The sequence below is a fragment of the Oryctolagus cuniculus genome, chromosome 1 (assembly GCF_964237555.1).
Source record: "Oryctolagus cuniculus chromosome 1, mOryCun1.1, whole genome shotgun sequence".
NCBI classification, from domain to species: Eukaryota; Metazoa; Chordata; class Mammalia; order Lagomorpha; family Leporidae; genus Oryctolagus; species Oryctolagus cuniculus.
In genome coordinates this window covers 71,821,117-71,835,659 of record NC_091432.1, presented here as the reverse complement: position 1 = coordinate 71,835,659, position 14,543 = coordinate 71,821,117, and the positions used below count along the sequence as shown (strand labels likewise).

The 14,543-nt window shown below is 36.4% G+C and overlaps 1 protein-coding gene across 5 annotated transcripts in view; it reads left to right on the top strand.

Moving 5' to 3' along the window:
* The first annotated feature begins 2,700 nt into the window (after window positions 1–2,700).
* TENM4 (teneurin transmembrane protein 4) overlaps window positions 2,701–14,543 on the top strand; it is a 2,118,216-nt gene continuing 2,106,373 nt past the window's right edge. For all 5 annotated transcript variants that reach the window (XM_051821885.2, XM_051821866.2, XM_051821785.2 and 2 more), the window contains exon 1: window positions 2,701–2,773. The gene's annotated coding sequence lies outside the window, so the exon portion shown is untranslated. The remainder of the gene's footprint in view (window positions 2,774–14,543) is intronic.

Genomic DNA, 14,543 nt, shown 5'->3' with positions numbered 1-14,543 from the left:
AAAAAAGTAAGTAGGAAAGATTCCTTTATTGGTAAAGTTCATACAGTTACAACCCATACAGTTTATATAAGTCAATGTGGAGTAGGAGACGTGGTACATCCCAAGTGAAGCTGCCCTATTTCAAAGCTTAATAAACCCTTCTGAAAAGAGCCAGATAGTACATAATCTCAGCTTTGTGAATGGTAAGTTCTTTGTCACAATTACTCAACTCTTGTTGCAGTGAGAAAGCTTCCTTTGGTGATACATAAACACATGAGTGTGACTTTATTCTCATAAATTTTATTTATGTTCACTGAAATTTCATTTAATAAAATCTTCAGGTTTCATGAAATATAACTCATTTCTTGATTTATTATCAACTATTTAAACATCAACAAAGCAAACAGGTGGCAGGCCAGCTCTTGTGTAGTCTTATTTAACTAGAACTGCTTACATTGAGAAAAATCTTTTTGCCTTCAAATGGAAATGCACACCATGTGGTTGCAAACAGAGAATGTGCTGGATGAGGGAAAGTGTAAAGGAAGTAGAAAATGAATATTTGCATCCTCAAATATTTGAAGTATAGGAAAATAAGATAGAGAGGCATTATGTCATTGCATTTCAGGAATGGACTTTGGATTCTGAAAGGACTGGATTCAAATTCAAGCTCTGCCATCTAGCACAACTATGTATACAATTTCATACAGTATGTTGACTATTTGCCTGTCTCATCCTCCTCATTTACATGATGAAAAACTTTATAGTCCCTGTTGTTTAAATTAGCCTTTGTTCTATGAAAATCACTTCATAACTTGATGACTTAAAATAAAAATGAGTTATTATTTGCCTCAGTGTTGTGATAAGTTGTGATACTGTGCTGGTGGATTTGCCTAGGCTCACTCATGTAACTATATTTTGCTCAGTGTGAGCTGGGTTGGGAGACCTAAGCTCACTCACTCACAAATCTGACCATGTGTGCTGGCTATCAGGGGAAGTTCCAAGACCTACCCTGCACAGACTCTTGTCTTCACACAGCTCTAGATTGACTTCCTTATATCGTGTTCTAAGGCTAACATTTCAAGAATGTAAAGGAAGTTGTTTCAGGGACTTTTGCAGCCTAGAATACAGAACATGCAGTATCTGTTCCATCACATTCTGCTTTTCAAAGTAAGGTATGTGAATAATACAGTTTTAAGAAGGTAAAGAAACAGTCTCCATTTCTGGACAGAAAAGTCAAATTGCAAAAGCATAGACATGCTGATTAGACATTAACTGTGGCATTAATCAATACAGATCTGCTGATCAGGGTGTTGCAAGGCTTAAAAACAAAACAATTCTGAAGTACTTAGGATAGTCCACAAACTCTAATAACTGCTTCATAAATGGCAAATAAACCATTATGGATCAAATACATTATCGAATAAAACAGGAATTGAAGAATATAAAGTCAGAAATACATCATGTTGAAATGAGCTGCCACTGGATAGATTAAAAAAGAAAAGTTCAAATATGTAGCTAGATAAGGCAATATCCAAAGCAAAATCAGCCTTTGAAATTATTATCAATTTGTATTCATTATTGACAAATTGCATTTGTGCATATTCATGGGGTACAAAATGGTGCTATGGTATACATATATACAGTGCAGAATGAGTTAATCATGATAACTAATCTATCCAGCACCTCGGTTACTTACTATTAATCCTCCTAACTGAAACAGGGTTCTCTTTGACCAACATTTTCTCATTTTTACCCAGCCACTAGCCTCTATCACCATGTTGATGTCTACTTGGATAAGGCTGACTTTTTGGACTCCACATGTAACTAAGATCGTATGATATTTTTCTCTCTGTATCTGGATTATTTCACTTAATATAATGTCCTCTGGGCTACTCCATATTCTTATAGATGATAGGATTACCATTTTTAAAAGGTTGAATAGTATTCATCTGTTTATTTGTATCACATTTTCTCTATTCATCTGTTGTGGACACAATTTAATTCCATAAATTTGTTATTATGAATAATTCTCACATTAAATATTGAATTCGTATATCTTTATGACATATTCATTCAAAATATTTTTAAGATTTAGTTTTATTTATTTAAAAGGAAGATATCCAGAGAGATGGGAAGAGAGAAAGAGAGGGAGGGACAGAGATCCTCCATCTGCTGATTCACTCCCCAAATGATCTGATGGCAGCGACTGGGCCATGACAAAACTGGGGACCAGGAACTTCCTCTTGGAAGTTCTTATAATCACAGTGCAGGAATTCCATTTGCTTCATATGCTTTCCAACACATGTTTTCCTTTAATCTTTTTGATATTAACAATTCTGACATGCATGAGGTAATTTGAGTTAAAATTTAGATTTCTCTAATGATAAATGATGTTGAGTAATTTTCCATATATATATGTATATATATATTAATATATATATATACACATACATATATACTGATCATTCATATGTCTTCTTTTGAGGAATGCCTATTCAGGTTCTTTGCCCATTTGTATTTCTTAGTATTTTTCAGTTTTGTGCAGGAGTCCACACAAAAATATAATTACATTTTAGGGAATAGATAGAGGCCACTACAGCATTTTACTGAAAAAAAAATTTTAAAAACATGCATCAACTTGAACAATGTACTAGATATTTTCATTTCTTCCTTGAAATCCATTCTTCCTATGTTTTCTCTTTGCCTAGGGAAGGAAGCTGGTTGGTACAAACTGCAAAAATAGACTGTCTTTTCCTCTGGCCTCCAGTTTGGATTTAGCAAATGAAGAGCACAGGTAAGAAACTTAGGGGAGATATGAGATAGGAGTTAATTACTGTTACCATCTCTTGTGATTTCCAGATATTGATCTCATACCTTTGTAAACCTTTATTGAATATTCTCTTAATTTACTCAATTTTGATGTATCATTATTTTACAGGTAGTATACATAAAGATCCTAAAATATCTTCTTGTTCATCCAAAAACTAAAAGTGATTTGTGGTAGCAGACAAATACTATAAGGTATCAACCACTATAGCAAAAACTGAACCTATCAAATATTTCATTCAAATATTTTCATTTATTAAAGAGATGAGGACTTTGTACCTACTCCAAAGGATGAACCAAAAGCAGATCATAGTCCAGATGTGTACATGGTCATCAATCCATTAATCCTACAAACAGTGGAATGTAAACTGCAATAAATGCCATATAAAGAAGTTCTCACATGCTGTGACATGAGAGTGCGTATGAAGAGGCTCTGAGAAGTCTAGGAGTGAGGAAAGGTTAGTCCACACCTATTGTGTTTACGCAGAGTCATGATGGATTGTAGGCTTTAAGTGGGAGTGGAAGACTGGGAAGAAAATCCCAGGCGAGGGAAAGATGTGAAGGCATACTGACACAAGGGAAAGATAAGAATTTAAAGACTAAACAAAGCTATTGTGGACAGAGGTCAGATTGAAATGAGAAAACATTGTTGAACAAGTCTAATAGAGTTAGGGCCAAACTGTCAAGGATCTTAATAATTACTTTCAAGATTTTGGGTTGACTCAAAGAACAATGGAAACTCTTATATTTAAATAAAGGAATGACTGTGACATATTTTGCTAATATATCACTGGCTAAAATGTGGAGAACAGATTATAGAGGACAAAATGGAGAGAGGCATTAATTAGGAAAATACTATAGCAATCCAAGTGAGAAATAATGAAAAACTAGAAAAAAAGTAGAAAATACAGGAAAATTGGAGGATTCAAGAGAGATTTATAGGTAAAGATGATAAGCATTGGTGGTTATTATAGTTCTGTTGGGCTACTTAACCCAATACTATAGCCTATGTGCCTTATAAACAATGTACATTTATTCCTCAGAGTTCTGAGGATTGGGACATCCAAGGTCAAGTTGCTGATGGATTTCGTGTCTGGTGACGGCCTGTTTGCCAGTTCATAGACGTGCCTCCTAATGTCCTCAAGATAGCTGTCTGGGATGTATGCTATAAGGGTACCTAATCATCACCTAAATGGCTCTGCTTCCTAATCTCATCATTTTAGGGGGTAGAATTTCATTATACAAATTTGTAGGCAACACAATCACTCAAATGATAGCAGTGCTGGAGGGGATTTCAGCAATGAGAAAAAGAAATGCCTTTAGATTTCTCCTTTGTTGAGCCAGAACGTATGTTTGTGCCAAGCTATAATATAGGAAGTAGATAGACACCAAGAGCTCATGGGAGAGTTCTGTCTTTGGTGTCAAAACACAGAATTCATGTACATATTGGAATTCATCAAATCTGGTGCATAATTTAGATCCTGTCAGAAAAATGGAGGGTACGAATAAGAGAAAACCCTGAGTAGTCCGAACATACAGCAGCTGAATTAATGAATACAGCATGCAGATAAAACTAAGGAGGATCCAGAGGGATATCAGAATAAAACAATATAGCATCTGAGAAAGGAAAGTTGTCAACAGTGATTAATGTGCAAGAAAGTCAAGTAAAATAATAACAAAGGATCATTCTATCCATGACTATTAGATAATTGACAATGGGGAATAAACGAGAATGGAATGAATGTAGTGTGGCATGCAGGCTTTGGAAATCATGAGGAGCAATGTGGTTGGACAAAGTGTAATGGGTAGTCATGGGAGATTTATTTTTCAAGTAGGAGGTTAAGCATCTTCAAATATTGATATATAATTGAAGAGGGAAAATACTGAATAAGCAGAATGAATAATACAAAATTCAGAGAAGATGAATGTGACAAGATTTAAAATGTAAGTAAGTGAAAGAAATAACTATATTGAGTATTATCAGATTTATAATAGTAATTATGAATTCATCTGTATAATATCAGAACAGTTGGATATGAATTTAACAATGAGTCATTTATGCAATAAAAATAGATGTCTTGGAAATGAAAAATATGACAACTTCAAAATAATAGATGACTAAAAAGTGGACTTGATTCAGCTAAGTAGTGACTTAGTGGTCTGCAAGACTTGGTTAAGGATTCTTGAAGATAAGAATACAAAAGGGGAAAATGGAAAGAATGAAAGAAAAATAAGCACTTTAGAGGACACCTAGAATTTCTGCATCCATCGATTATGAGTTCAACAAACACAGCAGACCCATGTAATGACAATCACTTGGAATAGTGTTCTGACTTCAGAATCAGCCTTTAAGGCATACTGGTCAGACTGAAAAGCCCACAAGAGCATTTTAGGCATGGAAAGCCAAGACATTGTGGCAAGAATTGTCCCATATATAGGACCTCGGACCACAAAGAAGGATGTACTTTTCTCTGAAGGGAGGAGAGAACTTACATTTTGCTTATGGTCTTGCCTAAATACTGATGGAGTCTGTGGATTCAAAAGGCTTCCATAGCCTAGGCAGCTCATATCGAGAGTCTCAGGTGATCACTGATGTCATACATAAGAGTGTTAATTGTTAAATTAACAAAAGTCACTGTGCAGGACCTCCCATGCAAGACCTCTGCCCTCAATGAGTTATATTATAACTATGTCTAAGTGCTCACAAAAGATGTATCATTCTTAGGTGCTTCTTTAAAGTTAATTAAGTTTCTAAAAAAAAAAAGAAAAAAGAAAGAAGCGAAATTAACTTCTTCAAGATGCAATGACATTGAACAGACCTTGTCTTGACTGTGTAGGAACAGTTTGGGGTTTTTTCCCCCGTGCATATTGTTGAACACTTTACTTAGTATAGAGTTGGTCTTCAGTGTATAAAGTTAATTGAAAATGGATCTTAGTGGAGAATGGCACTGGGAATGAGAGAGGGAGCAGGAGGAGGGGTGGGAATGTGGGTGGGAGGGCAGGTATTGTGGGAAGAATCACTATATTCCTAAAGTTGTACTCATGAAATGCATGAAAGTTGTATTCCTTAAATAAAAAGGTTTCTGTGGGGGAGGAATAAAAAAATAAAAAACAGACTTTAGAAAGAACAAATAAAAAGAAATTATATAGGATATTCAATATATAAAGAAACAATTGCCAGGACTTATTCAGAACTTAGAAAACACATGAGCCTATGGACTGAAAGTTCCGAGCATTCTGCATAGTGTTAACAAGTGTCCACATGCATGTACACACATATACACAATACAATGAAGGTTCAATAGTCAGGGAATTTAGTAAACTCTAAGAATGTATGAGAAAGAAAAGATAGATTATTAACAAAGGAACATAAGTATAGGCAACTATCATTGAGTTGGTCCTGAGAAAGAGGGAAGGAAATAAAATAAAAACTCCTGTCCTTTTGGCCTTTACCACATATTCAGAGATGCTGACAAATACATTAAAATCAACGTATTAAACTGTGATAAACAATGGTCAAACATGAAGACCAACAGGATGTCAAAGCAAGTTACACAGTGACCTGAACTTTAGAAAGCTGATTTCATTTGTGCATTCTCAAACAGAAGTGAAGACTTCCTATGTACAAAGCTCTGCAGCTGACCCTCAGGGTAAATGACCAGAATGAAGAATGATGATTTGTGTCCTCATGGAACTGCCATCCACCGTGTTTTCTTTCTGAATCACCTAGTCTTCTGTACAATTTCTGTAGAAACATGGTTAATGACTCTGCTGTACAGAAAGAAAGCGACCTTTCATTTCTTACAGCCCAAAGGAGAAAATGGCATGGTGTGCATCACTGCAATCTGTCTCCTTCTTTTTAGAACTGACCATCTTAAAGATTCAGAATAATAAATGACAATAATATTAAAAATGATCATGCGGAAATTTATATTCATTAAATAAAAGTTAAAAAAACTTAAAAAAAAGATCATGCAATTAATGTCCCAGAGGATAAACAGCTCCTTCTCAAATACTAAAAAATGTATAGTTTGTTTCTTTTCTTGACTGTGAAATATTCTATTTTCCAAATACCTAGTGAAAGTGGGTACTGTCTGCATTGAGTCCATGTAGCAGTCTGATAAATCATCTAGGTCCATGGTACAGGCCCTTTCATCACTAAAAATTGTACTGATTAGGATTTGCTGTATTTTATCTGTTGTGCTGAAATCGTCTAGTATTACAATATTATGGACCAAACAGTGAATTCTGTAGTTTTTTTCAAAGAGCTGTTACACTGAACTTGATTTAAATGCAGCAGTATCTTGTTTTTCCTAACAAAGGTGATCCTTACTAGGCCTTTCCACTTCTGAAAACTGATAGGTGGCAGTGGATTGTTGGGTTCTATCCTTACAACACTGAGTTCTGTCTTAGGTAGTGGTCTGAAGTTATTCTTTCCCACTTTCATTAGGTGGTCCATGCATATGTAGGCAGGACAAGCAGCACAATGCTTTCGGGACTTTCTTGTTTCACTTTCCTACAGATTAATGTGAAGTGCATTCTCCAAGATGTGCAGTAGCCTTCCCAGTGTTTGTACTGGGGATGGCCTAACCCTCCTTATGTTTACCTTGAGTTTTAAAAAATACCATAAATATTATATATTGAGAACCCATTACATGGAAAGGACCCTATTGACACATCACATGCATTATGTGATTTAATCACTATATTTTCCCATATTGGGTTTCTGTATTTAAAAAAAATTTCAAGTTAAACTGCAAAGTTTTCAAAATTAAAAGACAACTAAACATGGTTATTATGATCCTTACTTTTCTAATACATTGTACAATGTTAACAACTTTGCAGTTTTCAAAATACCTTTACATTTATTATCTCATAGTTTACATGAAAATTTGCTGCGGTGGTATTATTAATGTCATTTTACTGAGAAGCATACTATTAAAGTGAGAATTAGCATTTATTTCATATAAATTATTTGTTATTTTGATTTTCTGTTTTGTTTTTATCATTAGATTTTTCTTTCAAGGCCATTTGCATAAGTGTTTTCATTCATAAGTAAATATCATAGCAAGTTCACAAATGTTGAATATTCTTACTCCTATTTGTAACAGAAAACATTTAAGCCCTATATACTACCTTTCCTTTATGTATTCACTGAGTGTACAATATCTCTGAGATCACACAAAATATATAATTATTCAAGAAAAGTGATAAAATTGTAATGCAAAAATTTTCACTATAGTTAGCAAATAGAAGAGAAGTTATACAAGGGTTAAAATTAACAAAAACTTCCAAGGCTCAGAGAGACCTCAGCTATAACTCAAACCTGTTACTTTTACAGCATATTTCTTTCACAGAATTTCACATTCTCTGGCCCTTTAATCCACCTGAAAAAGATTCTTTCCTAAGATCTGAGAAATAGCAACCAAAGAAGGATGCGTAGCCGTATGTTCCATATGCAGGCCCCTATCCCACATTCGGTCCACTGTGGACAGAAACTGTGCTTTTGTTTTCTTCTCCAGAAGGACCTCTGCCTCTTCTATCCCTTGACAGTGATTGACAGCTAAAACAAGCTGTTGTGTCAAAGCTCCTGCAAGTCAATTATGAAAATGATGTGAATTTGCTTAAAGATGATTGTAAATTGCTTCTGTCTGATCAGAATAATGAGTTTCAGTGCTGCTAATCAACATTGAGCATATATAGTACCTTGTTCCTGCCGTTGTGTTTCCAGCTGCAACTAGTTCACCCAAATGAGAATTTTTTTTTTTTTTAATTTCTTGTGAATTGAGGCAGGATGCTCTTAATAGGGACATCGTGGGAACAGGGGACGCTGGTCTCAAGGAAAGAGAGGAAGAGAAAGCAACACTCATTTTGCCCCAGTTGCATAAGTCATTTTGCTTACTCGTCTCTTAGGACTTCAAGTTAGAGAAACAGGCAGGAAGACAACATCAGCTAAGGCCAGATGTTTTACATATGCGTGATGTGTTTCACTATGGTCTCCTCATGGCTCTGTGAAGTGTCCATGGTTAGCCCCATAGACTAGCTGGCAAACTGAAACTATGAAATTGCTCAACATCACCCAACCAATAGAGAAGCAAGGATTCGAATTCTGCCTGTTTAATGTCAAAGCCAGTCCACCCACACCAGTGTCACCCACGATACTGTTTGGAAACATTTACTGTAGACCATTCCTGTGTGCCTGTTTACAGTGTTGGTTCTCTGGATCCACAGCTCAAGTACTGAGAGTCTACAGGGGTCCATGGCATGGGATCTAGGGACATAAAGTTCTAGCAAGAAATCCAAGGCACTTTTTATACACAGAAAGCCTTACAGCAACTTCACCTTAATTTTAATTTTCTCTCAAAATTCTTCAAGACCCACCAGAGCTCAGTAATCCAGCTGATCACAAAAGCTTACTAATTTGACTTTGCTACACTAAGTGTCAGAAGTGCTTTTCAATTTTTCCTTTAGAAGCTGGAGAAATACAATTTCATTGTATTGAGACATAACTCGGAAGTTTCCTATTCTATGCTTTCTCCTACAAATCGCTTTGTATATCCATAGTCCTTTTACTCAAATGGCTTCAGTGGGGCCTAGGAAAAAGATAAGGGGAAATGATCTAAGCCATAGTATCATACATTCAGGGTATCTGGCATAGAAAGCTATAGGGGTATGAAGAGACAGTTGTCAGTCTAAGAAAATTTTAACTCTGAACTCCTCACTATCTCTGTGACCTGTTATCATTTTATCCCACCGATTCGGTTTTTTTCCTAATAATAGGAATTATAAGTTATTGAGTTCAAATAATTAACTTCCTATTTAAAAATGTGGTAGTGGCTTATAAAGGTCAATTCAAAAATAGTTCAGCAGTCCCTCAAAATATTAACCATACTTCTATGTCCAGTCATAAAGCACAGTATTCATTATATACAAAAATGAAAACAATCCAAATTTCCAAGGTCTGATGAATGGACAAGTGAAGTGTGGTATAGGATGCTATTTGGAAGAAAATAAGAATGTAGGACTGAAACGTGCTACATGGATTAACTTTGAAAACGTCATGATAAATGGAGGAAGCCAGTTCCAAAAAGAATGCATTTTGTGTGTTTCCATTAAGATGAATTGTTCAGAAAAGGCAAACCCCTGGGGACTGAAAGAAGATTAGCACTTGCCTAGCAGGGAGAGGGATTAGAAATTAACTGCCAATAGGTAAAGGATTACTTTCTGTGGTGACAAACATTTTCTAAAGTAGAGTGTGGTGATGGTTGCACAAATCCATGAGTACATAAAAAATTAACATAAACTTTAAAGGGGTGGATTGTATGGCATTTTAACTATATATCACAACTAGTAAAAGAGTGAGGTATTAAAGATAATAAACTCTACAGGGACTGTGCCTAAATTATGTTTATCTAGAGAGGTCACAGAACCAGTGAGCTCTTTTATTATCATTATATATATATATAAATAGAGAGAGAGAGAGAGAGAATTATCTTACATCTGCTGCTTCACTCCTCAGATGGTCACAACAGCCAGTGCTGGCCCAGGCTGAAGCTAGGAGTTTGGAGCTTCAGCAAAGTCTCCCACATGGGTGGCAGGTGCCCAAACATTTGGGTCATCTTCCACTGCTTTTCTCAGGCCATTAGCAGAAATGGAGCAGATAGGACATGTACTGGTGCCCATAAGGGATGCCAGCATTGCAGGGGATGGCTTAATCTGCTAAACCAAAATACCGGCCCTCTTTTATAATTTTTAAAAGAGAAATTCATTATAAAGGGAGCAACTTTAAGTTCTTCTGAATGTTGACATGACTGAATTATGAAAACCTCCTAATCCTCATTGTTCTCATCTGTAAAATGAAAATATTCCATCTCACAGTATGTTGTGAAGATTATAAGAAACATGTAACTATAAAATGTAGGGTGATTTGAACACTTGGTCCACTGTTAGAGCTGGTGTAGTTGTTATCACAGATGTGGCCAATGTTCTTTTCTAGCTGTGCACTCACCAGCCAGTTAGTACCTTGCCCCAGACTGAAGATTTCTTTTGTTGGAAAGCTTTGCCTCTTTTTTGTTTGTTTTTTTCTTTCTCTGTGAAGGGTACCATCATCCTGTCTGTGACACAGGCAGGGGAAGCACTAGACTATGCTAGCTCATCCCTTTCCAAAAGAGAAGAAGGAGATGAAAGTTTGTTTCCTAAGACTGCTTGTCCTGTTCTTCAGTGAAGCTTTTGTGTATATATATCTAGTCTCCTCGGCTGTGTTCTCCCTTCAGTAAGAACTTACATCAGTTCCCGTTTACCTTTTAGTTCTAGCAGTGTCTTATATGTAGCAGTTATTTAGTAAACATAGCAATGGACTAAAATGAAATAAAGTGACTGTATGGATCCAGTTCTGACAGTTATTCAACACGAGCACCCCTCACATTCTCACCCTCAGGCAACTCAAGTTGACACCCAAAACAAACCATCACAGCTGCCGTTCCCTGGGTGTCCTGCTAACACCCTCCTTCTTTCTCATCTCCTTGTCAAAAGTTCTCTTTCTCCTCTATTTCCATGGCCAACTGTCTGAGGATATTTTTAAAAATATGTATTTATTTATTTATTTATTTGAATGAGAGAAAGAGAGAGAGGGCCAGAGCCAAATGGCTGCAACATCCAGAGCTGGGCCAGGCCAAAGCCAGGAACCAGGAGCTTCTGAGTCTCCCACATGGGTACAGGGGCCCAAGCATTGGGGTCCTCTTCTGCTGCTTTCCCAGGCCCATTAGCAGGGAGCTGGATCAGAAATAGAGCACCTGGGCCTCAAACAGATGCCCATGTGGGATACTGGCATTGCATGTGGAGGCTTAGCCTTCTATAACACAGCACCAGCCCCTGTCTGTCCATATTTTACAGACTTGTTGTGTCATGTGGTATAGTGAAACTGTTGTGTGTACATTACCTACTGTGTTCTCAATTCAATAAGAACTTAAACCATATCCTTTCAAGTTTTATTTCTAGCAGTGTCTTGCTCATATGTGTCTTGTTATATGAAGCAGACATTTAGTAAAGGTAGAATTGGACAAAAATGGGTTAAATTGATTGTATGGACCCAGTACTCAGGTATTTTCAGTAGCGAAGCCAGGACTGAGTTGGACTGAGATTTCTCCTTAAAACAAATTATTCTTTAAACCTCAATCTGTTCAAGGAAGACCTTTGGATTCTGAGTCTGCCTCTGCCATTTAGCATTCTGGGTTTCTGAGTTACTTTCCCTTTCTGACTCTTTCCTTATACGTAAAATTGTAGATATTACCTATATTGCAGATGTGTTGTGCAAATTAAAATAGAATGTAGGTAAAGAATTTTAGCACATTTTTATCCTCTTATATACAATTAATAAATTATAGTTGCATTTAATCTGGTCCTTCCAATGTATAACAATGTAAGAAATAGGAACCACAGGCTTGATTCCACTGATTTTTTTTTTACAGATATGTTGAAATGAAAGTGAGAAACAGAATTGCTCCTTACTAAAGTAGCTGTCAAGTCTTCTGTGAAGCATCAGCAACCTTAGAAAACTCTGCAGGCTTGTTGGAAGGGCAGTGAGCCAGTTTTAAGTTAGAACCAAGGCTAATAATCTCCATGTCAGTTTCATTCCAGTTAAGCACTAGGTAGTTGGATGACAGAGAATGGTTGGAAAATGAACTTTTAAAAAGCTTGACCCAAGTGTCAGATACTAGTTCAGAATTCTGTGTCCCACGTGAGACTACATGAGTTAAAGATCTGGCTTTGGCTCCTGACCCTACCTTCTTTCGAATGTAGCCCCTGGGAGGAAATGATGATGGCTCTAGTAACTGAGTTTCTGCCACCCATACAGGAGTCCTACACTGAGTTTCCAGCTCTTGCTTTCACCCTGGTTCAGGCCATGGTAGGCATTTGGGATCTCTCGATCTCGCTCTTCCTCTTATACTCTAATAAATGAATAGATAAATAAATATTAATATTTTAAATGTTTGACCCACTACAGAACATGAAAGTGTGATCACATAAATAAGACCAAAAGGTATCACGTAAATAAGACCAAATAATTGGTAATAACAATAGGTAGAATCAAAAAGGGGAGAATGTTCCAACATAGGAAGCAGTCTACACAACAGACTCATGGAATGATAAACGCCCTAAACAGCACTCTGACCTCAGAATCAGCCCTTAAGGCATTCAGATCTGGCTGAAAAGCCCATGAGAGCATTTCAGGCATTGAAAGCCAAGACACTGTGGCAAGAAAAAAAAATGATTTACATGAAGGATCTCTGTAAATTAGACACAGGTGGAAAGAAGTGGCCATCAAAGAAGGATGTACTTTTCTCTGAGTTTGTGGACATGAAAGGCTTCCATAGCCTTGACAGTTCACCGTAAGAGCTTCAGGTGCTCAGGTGATCACTGACATCATAAATAAGAATGTCAATTGTTAAATCAACAGGAGTCACCGTGCACGTCCTCCCCATGTAGGACCTCTGTCCTTAATGAATTGTACTATGATAATAAACAGTAAAACTTGTCTTCAAACAGTACTTTATACTTTGTGTGTCTGTGTGGGTGTTAACTGTTGAAATCTTTACTTAGTGTAGAGTTGGTCTTATGTATATAAAGATAATTAAAAATGAATGGGATGGGAGAGGGAGTAGGAGGTGGACCAGAAGTGGGGGTGGAAGGGTGGGTATGGGGGAAAAAAACCACTATATTCCTAAAGCTGTAGCAATGAAATTTTTATTCATTTAATAAAAATCTTTCTAAAAACAAAACAAAAAAGAAAGTAAGAATGGAGTCCATATACATTAGCTTTGAGATGCATGAGGTAACCTATGCAGTGGGCAGTTTATAAAGGGAGAACCAGAGTAGCGATCAGAATGAAACACAAGGCAGCAACTTGAAGACAATATTCACAAAAACACTATTGACTCTGTGTCTTGTGCTGATGCGGAATCACTTGCGTGGCAGGTTTAGCCACCACTTGCAATGCCATTATTCCATATCTGAGTGTTCAAGTGCTGAATGCTCTGCTCTGACACAGCTTCCTGTTAGTGTGTTTGGAAGAGCAGCAAAGATGGCCCAAATACTTGGATTCCTGCCACCCTCATGGGAGACCAGGAAGGAATTCCTGGCTCCTGGATTTGGCTTAGCTGTTGTAGCCATTTGGAAAGTGAACCAGCAGATGGACGATCTGTCAGCCTGCCTTTCAAATCAATCAATCTTTTTTTCAAAAAAGTCTCTTTGATCTACTCTATGAAGTAGACATCCCTGTATTCTGACTCCCAAATTTCAAAAGAAAGGAAACAAGCTCCACTGTATTAGAGATTATTCAGTCTGTATCACTATGGAATTTGTAAGATAGTTTCAGATAGAGATTAATAGGTTTACTTTAAAAAAAAAAAAGGGAGTGTAGTAGAACAAAAAATATAATTGGATTTCAGTGATGACTTAGAAATCTAAATAAATATGTATTAAATATTTACTTAATATATAGTATGTCAAGAATAATGCTATAAATTTAGATACAGCCGTAAAAATAGTATACCATTCTCAAATACCTTTTAGTCTATGAGAAAGAAAGACAAATAAGCAATTTCAATCTTATATGAGTAGTCCTGTTCTAGAGAAAAGCAAATAAATACTATTTTTATAATGATCTAGGTACTTTGGTAACATTTTAAATATTTTAATTCATTTAATTTTCCCCAAATACTTATTTGGGAGGTACTAAA